A 20,281-nucleotide genomic window follows, 5' to 3' on the forward strand; every position below is an offset into this window, starting at 1 on the left:
GCTCTTGTTACCCAGGCTGGAGTGCAATGGCACGATCTCGGCTCACCGCAACCTCCGCCTCCTGGGTTCAAGCAATTCTCCTGCCTCAGCCTCCTGAGTAGCTGGGACTACAGGCACGCGCCACGATGCCCAGCTAATTTTTTTTTGTAGTTTTAGTAGAGACGGGGTTTCACCATGTTGACTAGGATGGTCTCGATCTCTTGACCTCGTGATCCACCCGCCTCGGCCTCCCAAAGTTCTGGGATTACAGGCTTGAGCCACCGCGCCCGGCCCAGTTTTAAATATATTTTAAAGTTCCACCTCACAGGAAGCCAGTAGATAAAATTCTCTGAATCTCAGGTAGTTGAATTGGATTGAACAGAGCTAAGCTTCATCTATGACTCATGAGTATCCGTGTATAAAACAGGGCTTTGTACTTGCTTCAGCAGCATATACTTTAAAATTGGGACAATAGAGAGCAGATAAGCATAAGCGTCTCTGCTGCCTGAGGATGGCACACAAATTCATAAAGCATTCCATATTTTGCATTGCCCCGTAAGGTCATTTGAGTATTTGTTGACCAGCTCCAAGGAAGCAGTGTGAATCAAACCAAAACAGGAGACACCCGATATTAAAATTGTGATTATCGCTATAAAACTATTGATGTATGGTGATCTATGAAATGAGAACAGATCTGAGTAACATATGGGATATTACGTGCAAATATATTGTTAGTACATGTCTTGGAAATGGGAAAATGTCAACTTGCATTTCCTGCATAAATCTGAAAAACAATAAAAGCAGGGTTTTTTTTCTTGTACGTTAGTTGGAGAGGACCGTGGAGATCCAGCATCCTGGCACAGATGTGCTGACTCGGAGTTTGAGGAGGTAGAGAAGGAGTGGTGGTTGTCCAAGCCAGGTTTTGACATCTGCTAATTCTCTGATCTTGGTGTGACTGATGAGCTCCATAATGGGGGATAATCATGTTATCTATTTTAATGAGATAAAATATATTTATATATAAATTTAGTTATAAGTTATGAATTAGCTAAAATGCCCTGAATTACAAACCACAGTAAATACAACTAATAAACAAAATTAGCACTTAATAATATTTTATGAAAACTGCAACATTTGAATAGTAGAACCTATGAAAAAACACACATCGAGCTTTATTCAGCCTATAAAATAGTTTCAGCAGTAAAGTTCAAGAATAAATTATTCCATTGCTTTACTGTTTCTCTGAACATTTAAGTATGTAATCTCATTACATCTTCCTAACAACCTAGGGAAGTAAGGTAGCAGAATCCTTATTTTTTGGAAGAAACCATGGAGCCTAAGAGAAGCAACTTGTCTGAATACAAATACCTGTTGGTTACAGAGCAAGGACTTGTTCTCAGTACAGGACACTTTGCACGATGTCCAGCTAACTATAGTTAATTTACTGAGCTGTGCTCCATTTATGGGTACTTCGCTTTTTTTTTTTCCTTTAATTAAAAGGTTAATAAACTTGTAAAGCTTAAAATTTTGAAGCCTATGGGACAGAAATTAAAGTTCTGGTATTAGCATTTATATTGCCTGAAATGGTTTAAGAATTTAATATGTTTGGTAAATATTTTTTATTTCAGTATTAAGATAGCAATTTATTACTTTTTTATACATAGAATTTGACACCAAATTTTGGAACATATAAAGGAAGATACTTCAATGCAAGTAAGGCTTCTGATAGTAAATTTCTGATTTGTCTTGTTGTTCCTCTTGATAAAAAGGAAAGTAAGAGGTAAGATTAAGGTAGTTTTAATGGAAAAAGACCATTTAAAAAATATGTAAATTACAAGTAAATATATGTATATACATATATGTAAATCAATTTTCAAAATTTAACTTCTTTAGTTTGGAATTCAGAGTTATTTAAGAAGGTAGATGTATCTAATTTATAATCTAAAACAGTATTGTCTGAAAAAAACTCATTTGTTTAATTACAATCCCCAAAATTCTATATAATATTTTTTGCATAAATTAGAAAAAAGATTGTTAAGTTAGCACGTTGTATGTTTTCTCTATAGTCACATAATAACAAATTGAACTTGTTATACATAGGGATCTTCTGTTTTATTTTTATAATAAATTGTTTGTATTTAGTAAATAAAGAATTAGAGTAGACCCATGAATAATATGGGGGTTAGGGACTGTAATCGCTGTGCAGTTGAAAATCTGAGCATAACATTTAATTTCCTCATCTTAGCTGCTAGTAACCCACCATTGACTGGAAGCCTTCCTGATAACATAAACAGTCCATTAAAACCTATTTTATTTGTGCTGCATTATTATGTACTGTGTTCTTACAACAAAGTAAGCTAGAGAAATGAAGCTGTAAGAAGGAAAATCATCAGAAAAATATATCGACTTTTCATAAAACATAAGTGGATCCCCACAAAGGTCTTCATCTTCATTACTTTCAGGTTGATTACGCTGAGGAGGAAGAGGAGAGATGGATCCTGCTGTCTACAGATTTCAGAGGCAGAAGAAAACCTGCATATAAGTAAACCCCTGCAGTTCGAACCCTTGCTGTTCAAGGGTGAACTGCATTATGTATTAATTTGTCTCACTAAGAAAGTAACTATCTTTAGAACTGGGAATTCAACAATCCCTTTCTTGTACCATAAGTAAATGGCAATAAGAACTGTAAAATTGAACCGGCATGCACCCATACAAATAGGAGATTATGTTTTAGAGATACCTACTGAGTGCAGAAGATAGGAAAACACAATTCCTTTGTGAGAAGTACAAGTTATGTTACATGTTCTTACATAAGCAAAATGGTTTTATCTGTCATAGTTTACACACACACACATATACACACACGTACATGTGATCTTGCACACGCATATGTACACACTAATAAGTTAAAAGTCCTGCTGATTCTTTACGAACAAATTCACTATTTGCAGGGAGCAGCGGATAATGCATCCTACACTTTGGAAGCAGTTCTTTTGACTTCTTGACTTGTTCTTTGATAAACTGCCTTTAATGGGTGAACCATGTTTCTAGTTTTACAAGAAATAAAAAGATTAGAACCGCCGGGCGCGGTGGCTCAAGCCTGTAATCCCAGCACTTTGGGAGGCCGAGGCGGGTGGATCACGAGGTCAAGAGATCGAGACCATCCTGGTCAACATGGTGAAACCCCGTCTCTACCAAAAATACAAAAAATTAACTGGGCATGGTGGTGCGTGCCTGTAATCCCAGCTACTCAGGAGGCTGAGGCAGGAGAATTGCCTGAACCCAGGAGGCGGAGGTTGCGGTGAGCCGAGATCGCGCCATTGCACTCCAGCTTGGGTAACAAGAGTGAAACTCCGTCTGAAAAAAAAAAAAAAGATTACAACCAAGTAAAAGGAACTCTATAATCAGTAGTGGACTGCTGTACTTTACTCAGTGGTCGTATGTTTTCCTCCATGTATTCAAGTTACTTGAATGATGAGTTCTCCAGTTATACAAATTACTTAAATAATTAATTATTATTATTATAAGAAATTGGGTATCTCTATGTTGCCCAGGCTAGAATACAGTGTCTATTCAGTGGTACAATTACAGCTCACTGTAGCCTTGAACTTCTGGACTTAATCAGTCCTCCTACCTCATCCTCCTGAGTAGCTGGAACTGTGGTCATGTGTGATTACATCTAGCTGGATACACAATTATTTACTGATTGATTTGGTTATCTGTTTATTTTTGAGACAGTGTCTCCCTCTGTTGCCAGTACTTGAGTGTAGTGGTGCAATCTTGGCTCCCTTGCAACTTCTGCTTCCTGGCCTTACATGACCCTTTCTCCTCAGCCTCCCAAGTAGCTGGGACTACAGGCCTACACCACCATGCTTAGCTATTTTTATTTTTAAGGTATGTATGTATGTGTGTATGTATATGTGTATGTATTTGTTTATATTTTAGATGAAGTCTCACTGTATTGCCCAGGCTAGTCTGGAACTTCTGGGTTCGAATAATCCTTCTGCAGCAGCCTCCCAAAATGCTAGGATGTTACTACTGCACCTGGCCTGCACAATTGTTAGAAAAAGAAATTAAGCCCCAATTGAGTTGCAGATAATTGACTACCTTTTTCTTTTTTCTTTTTTCTTTTTTTTTTTTTTTTAAGAAACATTGTATTGTAGAACATACTGTCAAACATCATTTTTTTATTCTGGTTAAACTAGGATTGCTGCTTTTTCACATTATTTTCTGAAATAATTGTTTTATTCCTTTTATGGCTTTATTCAGTTAGAGAAATACAAGAATCTCCAAGTCAAACATCAAGGAGAAAAAAGAAAATAAAAGAAAAACAGATTAGGGAAAGTTATTCTATGAAATAACCATGTGACGACAGTCATGTATATCATATCAACTTAATAAAGATCTTATATGATGTATTTGTATCAAGGGTTTCCAAGACCACCCCAGGTTTGGTGATTCAGTAGGTCTCACAGTACACAGAAAATAGTCATCAATTAAATACTCAGATAATTTAATTTATTTAATAAATTAAATACTCAGATCTTTATTACAATGAAAGGGTACAGGCAAAATTAGAGGGAAAAGGTGTTTGTGGTCAAGTCTGGAGGAAACCAAGCACAAGTTTCCAGGAATTCTCTCCTGTGGAGTTCCCAGGAACTGCTTAATTCTCCCAGCCTCACGTTTTGGCCACACATGTGCAGTGATGTCTGCAGGTACCAGAATGTTGTTAGAGACTCAGTACCCAAGTTTTCAAAATGGAGGTTTTCTCCCTCACATGTACCCAAATTCCAGACTCCCAGAAGGAAAACATCTGTTCAGGGTAACCACATTGCTTCAATAAACACTTTAGACATAGTGAGCCATTATTCTCAGGGAAATGGTGGGAACCCTCTCAATTTCAATTTCCTAAACACCTGCCAAGGGGACAGCCTTGCACACCCTCCTTTCTAAGGATGTCAGTCTTTTGCCTGCTATACAAAATCTCTTCTGCACAAAAGTTTTGGCCCCAACTTAATATTTGGTGTTGTTTAAAAATTTCATTTTAACAGCGAATAATATAAGGTAACTTGGCACTAGTTTCTGTGGTATGATCCATGATTAGTTGCAATGCTGGTTATTTTTTGAGTTTTGGTGACATATTTCATTGTAAGTTACCACAGCAATATTAGGTAATTACAGTCTGTTCTCCTTATCTCATTAACCTTTCAGTAAAATTGTTAAATTAAATAAGCCTAATTTCTGAGTTAAAATTAGAATAAAAATTGTCTTTTATTTTCACTATATGAATAATCTAGTTTTCATGTTGTGCTAAATCCCTGTTTAGAATTGTGAAATAAGATAAAATAATCATTTTATCAATATTTTCTTGCCTGAGCATGCAATTAAATTTATTTGTTTTACATATTTTATCTACTTCAATTTGAGAATAATGCCTACATGCTATTACTTTGGTCTTTAATGATCTCCAATTTTGGGGTCATGATGTCTTTCTTAAATATATCATAATAACAGGTTCAGTGAATATTTTTTATTTTTCATTTTAGTTTTTGTTCTGGAAATCCTGGGATGCATAGACAATGAGAATCTTTTTTAGATCAATAACTTTATTTCTTAGAGCAGTTTTAGGTTCACAGCAAAACTGAGAGAAAGGTACAGATATTTCTCATTATTTTCCATGCCTCCCACACAGGCATGGCCTTTCCCATTATTAGTATTTTGCACCACAGTGGTACATTTGTTACAACTGATCACCTACATTGACACATTATAATTATTCAAAGCTCATAGTTGACATCAGGCTTCATTCTTAATACTGTACATTCTGTGAATCTGGACAAACGTATACTAACATGTATCTATTATTTTAATATTATAGACAGAACAGTTTCAATGCCCTGAAAATTCTAAGCACTATGCCTGTTCATCTCTCCCTTTCTTCCTAGCAACTCCAACCACTGATCTTTTTTCTTCTTCATAGTTTTAATTTTTTTCAGAAGAGTCATACAGTTGAAATAGTACAGTGGATATATTTTGACCAGTTAAAAAATTAAAGTTCTAGGCTGGGCTTGGTGGCTCATGCCTATAATCCCAGCACTTTGGGAGGCCAAGGCAGGTGGATCGCTAGGGCAAGAGATCGAGACCATCCTGGTCAACATGGTGAAACCCTGTCTCTACTAACAATACAAAAATTAGCGGGGCATGGTGGCGCAGGTCTGTAGTCTCAGCTACTCAGGAGGCTAAGGCAGGAGAATTGCTTGAACCCAGGAGGTGGAGGTTGTGGTGAGCCAAGGTCGCGCCATTGCACTGCAGCCTGGGTAACGAGCAAAACTCAAAAAAGGAAAAAACCTCAAAAACTCAGAAAAAGAAAAAAAAAAGTTCTATGGTAATTGAACTTAGTCATTTAAGATATACTTTGTCCTTTTTTCTTCTGTTTTATCATAAGATCTGATGACATGTGCTTTACATATTTAGAAAACATGTTTTGTGTAGATAATTGCCACATAATGGAAAGGGTTGAGGAAAATGACACCATGCATTACCACACAGCACAAACTGGAGCATCTTGGTTTATGGGGCGGGTTCAGATAGACTCTCTGTTCCTTGGAAGGGAGCAAGTTCAAGAGGTTGTACTTTATAAAACTGGAATCACAAAGTCTTCCGTACATACTTTCAGTTGGAAATAAGACCAGGCAGTGAATGCTATAGGTAAATACCCATGCTCCTCATTGATCCTCTTCCTTTGAGGGATGAGTTTGAAAACAGTGTGTAATACGATGACATGACTCACCTATGACTTGATTCTCTGTCATGAGGGATGGCAAGGAAATCACACAATTTTTCTTTATATGAGGTTGAAAAAGAATTTTTTTCTCCTGCTAGGGAGAAGGGAAAGCATTGGCAGATTCAGGTAGCAAGAGGGCACTGATAGTTTTCTTTCTATATATTTTTCAGATCAGATAGTACTGCCTGGCAGCCTGCCACCCCTCCCCAGTGTTTCTTAAGCTTCTCTCTGAATGTGAGGTGTGATTCGGAGTGGATAAGCTCTTAAAGGAGTGATCTTTCCAGTGGTTCTCTCTGTCGGAGGTAAAATGGCAGGTGAATTTGGACCTTGTTATACATAGAGTTGAGCATATAGCTACAACTGAGTAAACCACCCAGCACCTTCCGCAGAAGAGTATTAGCCAGAGTAACACATTGATCTCTCTTGAGCTCTTCTCCACTGGCAGCTGGAAAGTTTTTGCAAGGATCCTTGCTTCTGGTCTGATTCCTATGTTTTGTTGGCTTCCGGTGATAAGTTGTTTTATCTTAACCTGAACGGTTTTAACTGCAGAGCTACAGAGGCTGTATTGTGTTCAACAAAATAAGTGCAGTAGTTCCCCCTTAAATGTAGGAGATAGGTTTCAAGACTCCCAGTAAATGCCTGAAACCACAAACAGTACTGAATCACATGCCATTTTTTCTAGACATATATATCTGTCATGGCATTTAATTTATAAATTAGGTACAGTGAGAAATTAGCAACATTAACTCATAATAAAATATATTGTTATGATGGTTCTCATCCTTTTTCCTGTGATGATGTGAAGGGATACCATGCCTGCGTAATGAGATGCAGTGAGGTGAATGATGTAGGCATTGTAATGCAGTGTTAGGCCACTATGCGCCCCCTGAATCTAAGTCAGAAAAAAGATCATGAGCTGTGCGTGACCATGGATCTTCAGGCCTTCATGATGTTGTTGGCTGGCAACAGGAGACCGTGTTGATGACTAATGGGTGAACAGCATATGCAGGGTGGATGTACTGAACAAAGGGATAATTCACATCCTGCTCTAGCTGGAGGGGGCTAAAGGTTTCATTGCACTTCTCAGAATGGCACACAGAAACTTATGACATGTTTATTTCTTAAGTTTTCCATATGATATTTTTGGAATACAGTTGACTATTAACTGTAACCACAGAAATAATAACTGCGAATGTAAATTCTGTTTGGACGTTGACTCATTTCTTGGTGTACAATTCTTGAAATCGTTAGAAATTCCAAACTGATGATGTCTTTTTGTATGCTCATGACTGATGGCTGGAAACCCCTATGTAGATTCAGGATGGCAACTGATCACTATCGTGAAGACATTGATTAGAGGGTTGAGATCCCCTGTCTCACTGCAGACTCTGGGGCGAAGAGAAAGCCTGAAGGTTTTCAGTCACCAATGGCCAGTGCTTTACTTAATCAGTGGTGCATATGTAATAAAGCTTTCATAAAGACCCATAGGGACTGGGCTTAGAGAGCTTCCAGTTCGCTGAATACATTGTTTCTTGAAGGATGCTGTGTCCTGGGAGGGCATGTAATCTTTGTTCCACTTCCCCCACACTTTGCACTGTGCATCTCTTCATCTGTACTTTTTGTAATGTCATTCATACCAAACTGGTAAACATGTTTCTCTCAGTACTTCAAGCTATGCCAGCAATTCAATCTAACCCAAAGAGGGAGTCCTGGGAACCTCAGTTGAACCCCAAATTGAAGCCAGTTGGTCAGAAGTTCTGGAGTTTCAGACTTAGGATTGATGTAGGGAGGCAGTGTCATGGGACGGAGCCCTTTACCTGTGGAATCTGTTGCTATCTGCAGATAGAGTATGAGAACCAAATTAGAGGACACCCAGCTTGTATCATGTGTAGAAATGATTGCTTGTTGTTGGTGGGGAAAAAACCCTCCCCACATTTGATCACGGAAGCCTTCTTTGTTGATGATTGTTTCTGTGGTGTGAGAGTAGAGAAAAACGTGGCAAGTATGTCTTTTTCATACGTCGTGGATAAGGGAAGTACTATATACTCTGTTTTAACTGCCCTTCATATTTTGGTTCAGAAATCATGCTCTTTGACACTGGTCACTCATAACACCGTTCTGATAACAATACCAGTTTTAGTGAATCCCATGTGGTTTGTCTACAATGACTTATATTCTGCAGTTCACTTGTAGATACCAAATTTTGAGAAATTTATTCTTTGCATTTAATAAATACAAAGTAAGGAAGAGTTCTTACTGCACTCATCACATACCAGTATGTATAATTTATATTAATTCTTATAAGAGCTAAGGTATGCTCCCAAAGGAATGCTTTGTAAAAAAAAATCAGTCGTATAATTTAAAGAAAAATGGTCTAAACCATGCACACAAATGTGCCTAATTTTTTTTATGAAGGTAGAATCTTGCTATGTTTTCCAAACTGGTCTCAAACTTCTGGGTTTCTCAAGTGATCCTCCTGCCTCTGTCTCCCAAGTAGTTGAGATTATAGGCATACACGACTGTGCCTTCTTATGTTTTTAATATTCTATATATTTATTATTGATTTATAATGCATTTTCCCTTTTCCTTTAATAGATTCTGGGAGTTCTGATGAATCTGCTGCGAGGTAGGATTTTACAGATTTAAAAAATTACATTAACTAAGGAAATAGAGATGGAAGAAACTAGTATCTGTTGAGTGTTGTATTCTGGGCTAACCACCCTATTATGTGCTACACATTTATGTCATAAAGCCATCACAACATCTGTGTTCTTACAACCTACTGTTTATTAAATAGCCAACTGTGGTTTAGAAAGGTTGATTAATTGGCTCATGACCCCATAGTTAAAAAAGTAGCTGACTCACAGTTAAACCATCAGCCTGCCTGGTTTCCAAATCTTTGTTTTGCTCCTCAGCATAGATGGAAGAATATCTGTGCAGCAATTGCATCAAGATATATGTTAGCATCCGATTAATTAATACAGTCGAATCTAGTTATATGTTAACTCTCATTTATGGTTTATTAGAAATGAGGTTGGTCTAACAGTTTGTCCTACTAAATTTGATAAATTGCAGTGGTAACCAATATCTTATCTTTACCATCAAAGGCTTTAGGGCAGTGTAAAGGTTTGGCCATAGGATTGTAAATTTTACAAAACCAAGATAAGGCAAGTCTTAGAGAGAAATTATTTGACTTCCCAGTTTGGTTTTCCCTTTAGGATAGTATTTCAACTGCTACAATACCTTTTTTTAAGTCTTTTTTTCTTTTTCCATGACATTTCCATAACCTTGTCTTTATGTTTTAAAGTGTTTTTCTCTGCTTTTGGTGTTTATTTTGTTCTATTACTTTTTTCAAATTCTGCTGGCTATGTATCCCCAATTTTCCTATAGACAATCAAAAGCAGGCAGAATTTCAGAAATTTAAGGAATCATTCTTAAATTCAGAAATTTAAGGATCATAACCTCTAGTACTTCAACGTGTGTTAAATATTCTGGTCAAGTGTTTTTCTAGATAGAGGACCTGAGACTCAAATACATTAAGATACTTTTCTTTTTGGACATAGCAAGTGGCAGAAATGAGATTTAAACTCATTTTAAAGCCCAGTACTTCGGTTTTATTTCATGGGTGTTTTTTCTAGTTGTTGTTGACAGTCTTGCTCTCTCGCCCAGGCTTGAGTGCAGGGGTGCAGTCTTGGCTTGTTGCAACCTCTGCTGCCTGGGTTCTAGAGATTTTTTTGCCTCAGTCTCTCAAATAGCTGGGATTACAGCTGCGCCGTGGTGGCTCACACCTGTAATCCCGGATCTTTCGGAGGCTGAGACAGACAGATTATGGGGTCAAGAGATCCAGACCATCCTGGGCAAAATGTTGAAAATCAGTCTACTAAAAATACAAAACAAAGTAGCTTGGCATGGTGGCGGGCACCTGCAGTTCCAGCTACATGGGAGGCTGAGGCAGAAGACTTGCTTGAAGAAGGGAGGTGGAGGTTGCAGTGAGCCGAGATCGCACCATTGCACTCTAGCCTGGTGACAGAGCGAGACTCTGTCTCAGATAATAATGATGAGGAGGAGGAGGATGATACAAATGGGCAGTGAGTCTGGTGCACCCAGTGGATAGAATGAGAATGAAATTAACTGATAAACCCAATGGAAGTGGGAAGAATGGAATGAGCAGGGGGAAGGTCAAGTTTGAAGTGAAACAACACTGGATTGGATAGGAATACGGATTCTTCAGTAAGAAATCAGAATATTGGAGTTTATGACAAGTTTAATAAAGATAAATTACAAAGATGAACACAAGATGTTGGGAATTTACAAAGACATTAAAATAGAGAGTTCAAGGGAGCTTTAAATAGGTGCTTTTTTTTTTTTATCAATAACTGAAAAACTTGAACAATTTTACTGACAGATGCTAAAACATTTTGAGACACTGGGAAGGGTCTCTACAGCAGATAGAAATGTGGTATCACGTGCTTCCATTCTGACTTACAGAAGGGTGGCTTAGAGCTTCTTGAGTACTAGGGGCGGAGATTGCTGAACTATATAGATCTGTAGCCCAGGGCAGGTACCTCCTCACCTCTGCTGCTTTTGATGACCTTCCAGTGTTCGTGTAGGCTGGGTCAGGGACATGGTTGACTGGCCAATCGGTCATGAAGTTCAGTTGGGTAATTGGAGGTGTGTCTATGATGGGGCAGTTGATGGAGACTCCAGTTAGGTTGTCATTCAGAAGCAGGTATGTAGAGAGTCACTCCTGGTCATTTGAGGCCATCCTTTCAGGAATCTGTGCTTTCACAGATTGGAGACTGCCATGGAGCCCTGCAGAAGTGGAATCTGGAAGCCAATAGGAAGAAAGATATTTAGATAGTACTTAGGGAAATAGCGTATGACTACCAGGACTCTGTTTTTCCAGCAGTCTCTCTCCTTCGATATCTCAGTGCCTATGAAGATTTTTTTTTTTTATAAGAGGGAGTCTTGCTCCGTCACCCAGGCTGGAGTACAGTGGCATGATCTCAGCTCACCACAACCTCCACCTCCAGGGTTCAAGCGATTCTCCTGCCTTAGCGGCCCTAGTAGCTCGAATTACAGGTGTTTGCCACCACTCCTGGCTAAGGTTTGCATTGTTAGTGGAGACAGGGTTTCACCATGTTGGCCAGGCTGGTATTGAGCTCCTGACCTCATGTGATCTGTTCACTTTGGCCTCCCAAAGAGCTGGAATTTTAGGTGTGAGCCACTGTGCCCGGCCCTACCTGTGAAGGATTTAAGGGCTTCCTAGTTAATGTGGACCTGAAAAATGTAGGACGTATAGAGTAAAATTGAATTTTTATTATTGTTAATGTATTAATCTTTCTGGGAAGAGTATTATCAAAGAGAACATATACCTTTGTTATTAGACTTCTGTGTACTTAGCATTCACACATTTCAAATATTGCAGGTGATTCCCTGCACTGTTTTGGGACAAAAGAAAGCAATGGGACTTTAAGTGGCTTCTATGCTGAGGAATCAAGACTACCAATTTGAAGTGACAGATTAGTCTTTGAACCAAAGATAGATAATGGAAAAGAAACAGTGGATGTTTCTACCTTCTTTTAGGTCATCAGGTTTCTTCCAGTTTAGGTAACAAAAGTTATGTCATTTATTAGTTGAATTTTAAGTACAACTTCAGAATAGATAATTTGTCAGGGAAAATTATCATCAGGCACTGGTATATATTGGCTGTCACTATTTGTTACATGCAGCTGAAGGTCACTTTTCATTGACTATTGTACATAGAGACTTAAAAACCTGAAGCCTATTTCTAAAACAGATAATTATATCAAGAAACATTATTTAATGCACAGATAGCTGACCTTTTCCCAGATTGTGAATTTGTTTTTTGGAGGGAGAAGCTGAATATGAACTGGCAGTTAAAAAATTTGTAAAGAACAACTTGCTCATATTCATTGTATATTTTTGCTCTAAAGCATTTTCCATGAACTGTGTGTTAATTCATGCCCTAAGCGAGAAGATGACAGCTTGACTGTTACCACCAAGTTAAAGTGGCCTCTTGTAAAATTAATTTTCTCACTCAGTCAAGTTTTGCATATTAATAACTTTTAAAATTTAGCAGTGGTTTATCTTTTTCTATGTTGGAATAAAAAGTTGGTTAGAGAAAAGCATGGACATGGCTAGTTGATTAAAAAAAAATTGTTTAACCTTGATAACTAACAAAAGATAATTAAGTACTGTGATGGGGTGGGGGCTGAAAGACAATGAACTGGAAAATGCATAGTGACAGGAAAATCAAATTAGAAAATGCTTTCCCTAAGAAAGGAAACATAAAATTTGGTTAAGGTTTATTTGGATAAATATTAATATTGGCTTTTAAATCATACTAGTGCTACTTTCATAATATTTATGCCTGTATAATTCTTCCATGAATCAAATTACTTGTAGTTATCAGGGAATCTCCCTGGTACCTTTTATTTACAAAACTGTACAGCACATAGCATATAGCTTTTTTTGGACACTTAGTATTTTTGTATCATGTAGTTTTGAGGAGAGATTTGTTTTTCTACTTATATTATTCTATAGTGAGACTAAAATAATATTAATATTTGTAGAATACTAATTGGTTAGGGTGGTGTACACCTGTAGTACCAGCTACTTGGGGGTTTGAGGCAGGAGGATTGCTTGAGCCCAGGAGTTTGAGAACAGCCTGGGCAACATGACCAGATTGTATCTGCTTTAAAAATATAAATTGTAGAAATTTAAATTTCTGTTATCAAAATTTGTATTACAAATGGATTTTTGTGTGTATTATAAGTTGTCCATAAATTGTATATGTAAAATACTTCGTCTAATGAATAACATATATTTTACTGCAAATTATCAGTTACATAAACAGACTCTTAATACCAATATGGTAAAACTTTAACACCATAATTTTGTCATTGTAGTTGATTTAAAACATCCACTCAAAGTCTTTATATTACATTCAGAAATGTAAAATTTCAGAAATTTTTATATTTAGTTGTTTAAATAATCATTTGAAGTTTCTGCATACTACAAGATACTGGCGGTCATAGACTTATTTGTGTGTATCCTGGAGAACCTGGAATGCAGTCTTCTGTGTAGGAAGCATTGTAATTGTTGCTTTTTCGAGATGGAGTTTGACTCTGTCATCCAGGCTGGAGTGCAATGGTGGGATCTTGGCTCACTGCAGTGTTCACTTCTTGGGCTCAGGTGATCCTCCCACCTCAGCCATTCAAGTAGCTGGCACTGTAGGCCTTTGTCACCATGCTTGGCTGAGTTTTCTATTTTTTGTAGAGATGGGGTTTTGCCTTGTGGCCCAGGCTGATCTTTAACTGTTGGACTCACATGATATGCCCGCCTCAGCCTCTAAAAGTGCTGGGGTTACAGGCATGAGTTGCCACATTCAGCCTTAATAGTTGTTTAATCTGAGTAAACAGAAGAATAAAATTTTATATAATGTAATGTTATAAGTAGTACACATAATGTACTGATTAAATACTGCAGTTAAAAATCTTGCTTACATTTGTATTATTTTTTTTAATGTTTAAGGATGTATAAGTTTTGATGTGTTATTCTGAGAAATGATGCCATAAATAAAAGGAAATAAATTAGAAATAGGTCATTAATAGCAAAGAGGGTTAGAATATATTTTCTAGTATAATTCAACTGGAATCTTAGATTGTGATTTTAGACTAAAATTTTTTAAACATTTTATTAGCTCCAACTCAGGCTTCTAATAAATATGCCTTTATAAGCCATGCATTACTCTTTAGAATTCTGGTGACCAATTCTTTCTGTAGGTGGAAAGTTGATGGAAAATTCTAATTTTCCCTCTCTGTAGTAATAACGGTCTTTCAGGTAGTGATACATGACATTGGTTAGCTAATTGAATGTTTTATAGTAATAAAATTAAACTCTGTATCACATAAATATTTTTAAAAAATGAATTGTAGCATTAAGTATTAACCTGTATTGTTAGGGCTATAAAGGAATAAAAGGCTCTGTTACATATCTATTTCTCCGTATACTACTGCATGTCATGTTGTTTCTTGTTTTTCTTGGCTGAAGATCAGATTAAATTGACTAGGCTTGTTTGCTGTTTGCCCCTTCATGCTCACATTTTAAAAATGATTTATCCCCACCTAATAAAATTTCTTGTAGATCTGATTTCTTTAGTGATCGGTCTTTCAGCCCACCTATGTCTTCATTGTCAGCATATTTAGTTACAGCTTTCTCTTTAGTTATCTATGTGTGGCTGTCATTCAACAATTATTGTCCACAAGATTTGTTCTTTTTTTTTTTTTTTTTTCCTTTGGAAGAGCAGAATATATACATTTATCTTTATCTTTTTGACAAACAGAATAAAAGCAACTAACACTATTTGCAGAGCCAACCCACTTAAATGAGGTACTACTATGAACTAAATTCTCATTTTCCCCCACAAGATGTGATTTATGCAAATAATTTCCTCCTGCATATACCCACAATCATTTTCTCATTTTTTAGCTCATAATTAATAATAGGTGCTAAGTAAATTACTGCTTCATAGTATAATTCTGTAATTTGCATGATTCATTTAAGGAAAAAGTATACTATAGTCCCAGCCAAATAAAGCTTAGAATTTGTGAAAAATCACTTTGTGTTATCAAAATAAGTTTATCTAAAATCTAAAGAATTATTTCAGGGCCGGGCGCTATGGCTCAGGCTTGTAATCCTAGCACTTTGGGAGGCCGAGGTGGGTGGATCACCTGAGGTCAGGAGTTCAAGACCATCCTGGCCATCATGGTGAAACCCCATCTTTATTTAAAAAAAAAGAAAAAGAAAAAGAAAAAAAGAAAAAGAATTATTTCAGGTTAAGCTGTGGCCAAATGTATCATTCTGTGGTACGTCTGGATGTGCAAAATCAAAAGGAGAGTTAGAAACAGTTTGAATTGTAGTTTTTTTTTTTTTTTTTTTTTTTGGAGACGGAGTTTCACTCTTGTTACCCAGGCTGGAGTGCAATGGCGCGATCTCGGCTCACCGCAACCTCCGCCTCCTGGGTTCAGGCAATTCTCCTGCCTCAGCCTCCTGAGTAGCTGGGATTACAGGCACGCACCACCATGCCCAGCTAATGTTTTGTATTTTTAGTAGAGACGGGGTTTCACCATGTTGACCAGGATGGTCTCGATCTCTTGACCTCGTGATCCACCCGCCTCGGCCTCCCAAAGTGCTGGGATTACAGGCTTGAGCCACCGCGCCCGGCCTGAATTGTAGTTTTTATTGAAATTGGAACTTGAAAAGATAATGCTGGGATTTTAGTATGTTTATATATTTTGATTGTCCAATACAGATCTACAATGAACATTTTAGGTTAATAGAAAAAGCATGAGGAATAATAACTATGTGGGACTGTAATTACAATTGTTTAGTGTTGTAAGTGGAAGTCATTTTCAAAAAGAGAACACACTAAATACTACTGTGGCAGCCACACTTATAGCAGCAGAAGTATAAAGTAATAATTGTGTACTGTAATGTTATGTCTATGGAGAGAAATGGGAGGGGCCTGATTTTTTGCTAGAAGCAGCTTGTGCATAGTTTTACCAGCACCAAGTAGAAGTCAAAAGACATGTTAGCATCCTGGTTCTGCCACTTACTAGGTATGGGACCTTGGGAAAAATTATTTATTGTCATTGACCTTGTTCATAAAAATGGTACTAAGGTATGTGTAATAAACAGAAGTAGTAGGAAATGTAAAAGCATATGTAATCTGGAAAATATGTTTACACATTCGAGACAAAATGATCACAGCAGTATTCAGTATTCTGTGACTTAGTAAATCTCGAGGAAAATTTTTGTAAACCTGAAGGATGATAAAATGGCAGTAGCATCAAGAAAAGAATGGAAAAGTAGGAAATGGCACGTGGATTTTAAATTTGGGGTAGGGGTGTGTTCAGTTTCAGCAGGCTACTACGAATGAAGATGTCCTGTAGGAACACAGGGTTTGGCACATGAGACTTTCTGATGAAATTTTAAGTGATTTGACCTAGAATTTATTTTGGTTATAGATCATAAACTCTGCTAGTCAGTGAGATGCTGAATATACAAGATGAGATCTTATGCTATAGCAGTAAGAACAGAAAAAGAGCAAATACTTCTCACTATAAATGCTTTCCATAAAGAAAACAGAAAATGTTAGAAGATAACAAAGTTTGTAGTTAGGATGCGAATGGGAGTAGGACTGGAAATCTGTGGTCAGAGAACAGCCCTCTGAGATCAGATTTAAGCTGCCAACTAAAGGATGAGAAAGAGCCAGCCATGTGAAAGTCTAAGAGGAGGAAATTCTGAATGGAGAGAACAAAAGATCCTATCCATCAGTTTGCTCTTAACTCCCTGGAATGGGCAGAAAGCCATCATCAAAATTATTTTTTATAATTACACTATGTACAGCAAATGTGAAATAGAATCCTGGCACATTTTAGATACTTCCTAAATAAATGTTTTTTTTTCTTCCTTTTAAAGAAAGCTTGCTACACTTTTGAAGTTTGTTCTTTCTCTCTCTCTTTTTCTTTTCTTTCTCATCCTTTTCTTTCCTTTTCTCTTTTCTTTCTTGACAGGGTCTCACTTTGTTGCCTATGCTAAAGTGCAGTAGCGCAATTTCAGCTCACTGCAGCCTTGACTTTACAGGGTAATGTAATCCTTCCATTTCAGTCTTCTGAGTATCTGGGATTACAGGCATGGACCACCATGCAAAGCTAATTTATGTGTCTTTTGTACAGATGGGGTTTGACCATTTTTCCCAGGCTGGTTTTAAACTCCAGGGCTCAAGCAATACAACCACCTTGGCCTCTCAAAGTCTTAAGATTAAAGCTGTGGTTCACTGCCCCTGGCCTGATGGATGCCTCGAATCACCATGGCACGTGTATACCTAGGTAACAAACGTGCATGTTCTGCACATATATTCCAGAACTAAAAATATAATAAAAAAAAAAAAAGCAGTATTTTCACAGTTGGTCACATATTTGCTTGCTTTTATTTAAATATAACAAATTTTATTACTATATTATCATTCTATTGAACCTCTGTTTTTCTGTCAGTAAGGATTTTATAACAAAAATGTAGTGTTTTCGAAGTCTTTGTTTACCTAAATGAAGCATCTTCTATGGTGTTTTATTGATACTCAATATGACATATTTCCAAGTTTTCTATCATAAATATCTTAACACTGAAATATTTATATGAGGATATTTAATTTTTTTAATATTGTATGTATGACACCAAGTAATACATATTTATATATGTCTTATATAGATATATATATTATATACGTATATATTTTATAAAATATATATAATTTTATATATACATATATATATTATATATACATATACATTATATATGTATTATATATATATATATTTGTATATACATAACATTTTCAGATGGAATCTTGCTCTTCTACCCAGGCTGGACTGCAGTGGTGCAATGTCCACCCCCTGGGTTTAAGCAATTCTCTTGTCTCATCCTCCCAAGCAGCTGGGACTATAGGTGCACACTACCAATCTGGGATAATTTATTTATTTTTGGTAGACACAGAGTATCACTGTATTGGTCAGGCTGCTCTCAAACTCCTGATCTCAAGTGGTACATTCCCCTAGGCCTGCCAAAGTGCTGAAATTACAAACGTGAGCCAATCCAACTGGCCAAAATATATATCATATGTATAACATATCATACATATTATATATGTAACATATATGGATAACATTATAATATATATATATATCATATATACATTTATATTTTGAGACAGTGTCTTGCTCTGTTTCCAGGCACCAGGCTGGAGAGCAGTGGTGCAATCTAGGCTCACTGCAACCTCTGCCTCCCAGGTTCCAGCAATTCTCCTGCCTCAGCCTCCTGAGTAGCTGGGTCTACAGGCGTGCGCCACCATGCCCAGCTAATTTTTGTATTTTTTAGTAGAGACGGGGTTTCACCATGTTGGCCAGGATGGTCTCGATCTCTTGACCTCGTGATGCTCCCGACTCAGCCTCCCAAAGTGCTGAGATTACAGGCATAAGCCACTGCGCTCGGCTGCCAGTATGTATTTTTAAAATGTTTTCTTATTTTTGGTGGAGATTACAAAGTAGAGTTAGGTACCTTGAAGCTAGTTTCTGACTGAAATATGCACATGCTGATATTCTTTTTCTGAATATGTTTTCTTTGGGCTGCCGTGCTTGGATAAGCAAGTGAATGGACATACGAAGATAACAGATGAGCCTGATCTAGAAAGTGTAGATGACATTCTTTACTGGAATGCTTTGGTCTTCAGTACATGCTTCTCTTATTTTTTTAAGACAAATTAGTTTTAAAATAGTAAATTGAAATTTAGGGGGAGACAGTCTTGCTCTGTTGCCTAGGCTGGAATGCAGTGGCATGACCTTGGCTTTCTACAGTCTCCACCTCCCAGGCTCAAGTAATCCTCCCACATAAGCCTACCAAGTAGCTGGAGCTACAGGCACACACCACAATGACTAACTCATTTTGGTATTTTTTTTGTAGAGACAGGTTCTCATTATGTTACCCAAGCTTGTCTTGAACTCCAAGCTCAAGTATCTTGGTTTTGCAAAGGGTTGGGATTTTAACAGTGAGCCACCAAGCTTGGGTAAACTGAAATTTTTTAAGTAAATTGATTAGTGCGGGGTGTGGTGGTGCACACTGGTTATCTCAACACTTTGGGAGGCAGAAGTGAAAGGATTACTTAAGACCAGGAGTTTGGGCCGGGCATGGTGGCTCACGCCTGTAATCCCAGCACTTTGTGAAGCCGAGGTGGTGGGTGGATCATGAGGTCGAGGGATAGAGACCATCCTGGCCAACATGGTGAAACCCCATCTCTACTAAAATATAAAAAAAATTAGCTGGGTGTGGTGGTGTAGGCCTGTAGTCCCAGCTACTCAGGAGGCTGAGGCTGGAGAATTGCTTGAACCCGAGAGGGTGAGGTTGCAGTTAGCCGAGATCATGCCACTGCATTCCAGCCTGGCACCTGGTGACAGAGTGAGACTCTGACTGAAAAACAACAAAACAAAACAAAAAACACCAGGAGGTTGAGACCAGCCTGGGCAATAGAGTGAGACCTTGTCTCTACAAAAATAACAATAAAAAAGCCTATCATGATGGTACGCACCTGTAGTTCCAGTTACTCAGGAAGCTGAGGTGGGAAGATTGCTGGAGATCGGGAGGTTAAGATTGCCGTGAGCCATGATCATGCCACTACATTCCAGCCCTGGGTGACAGAGTGAGACCCTGTTTCAAAAAAAGAAAAAAAATTGATAGGAAACTTTTTATGCAACTCATTGTAATTTTTTAAATGGAAACTCATGCTTGATATTACCTCAACAGTATGTCCCTGAGAAAGTGTTGGAGTCTTTACCTAGACCTTCCAATGGAAAAAAAACACAGAGTATAGTCCATGTAAAAGGAGAAGGTAAGAATACTATTTTTTTTTTAAAAGGAATTTGATGGAATTTAAAAAAAAAA

The 20,281-nt window shown here is 37.4% G+C and overlaps 3 long non-coding RNA genes and 1 other non-coding gene across 5 annotated transcripts; 3 read left to right on the forward strand and 1 right to left on the reverse strand.

Annotated features, from left to right (window-relative positions):
* Positions 1 to 416: 416 nt before the first annotated feature.
* On the forward strand, positions 417 to 525 carry LOC116543231. The gene has a single exon (XR_004265518.1). It is a non-coding gene; the product is annotated as a U6 spliceosomal RNA (small nuclear RNA).
* Positions 526 to 8,814: 8,289 nt separating this feature from the next.
* Positions 8,815 to 20,271, forward strand: LOC116543207. 2 transcript variants are annotated; one of them, XR_004265507.1, is made up of 3 exons: positions 8,815 to 9,389; positions 17,527 to 17,679; positions 20,144 to 20,271. It is a non-coding gene; the product is annotated as an uncharacterized LOC116543207 (long non-coding RNA). The 2 variants fall into 2 exon arrangements; XR_004265506.1 differs by lacking the exon at positions 8,815 to 9,389 and having other exon boundaries at positions 16,313 to 17,679.
* On the reverse strand, positions 11,010 to 20,151 carry LOC116543208. The gene is made up of 2 exons (XR_004265508.1): positions 19,929 to 20,151; positions 11,010 to 11,590 (listed from the first exon to the last, which is right to left on the reverse strand). It is a non-coding gene; the product is annotated as an uncharacterized LOC116543208 (long non-coding RNA).
* On the forward strand, positions 14,666 to 16,119 carry LOC116543209. The gene is made up of 2 exons (XR_004265509.1): positions 14,666 to 15,707; positions 16,025 to 16,119. It is a non-coding gene; the product is annotated as an uncharacterized LOC116543209 (long non-coding RNA).
* Positions 20,272 to 20,281: the final 10 nt, after the last annotated feature.

The sequence above is a fragment of the Sapajus apella genome, unplaced genomic scaffold, assembly GCF_009761245.1.
Source record: "Sapajus apella isolate SASKATOON/1434 unplaced genomic scaffold, GSC_monkey_1.0 scaffold184, whole genome shotgun sequence".
Lineage (NCBI taxonomy): Eukaryota > Metazoa > Chordata > Mammalia > Primates > Cebidae > Sapajus > Sapajus apella.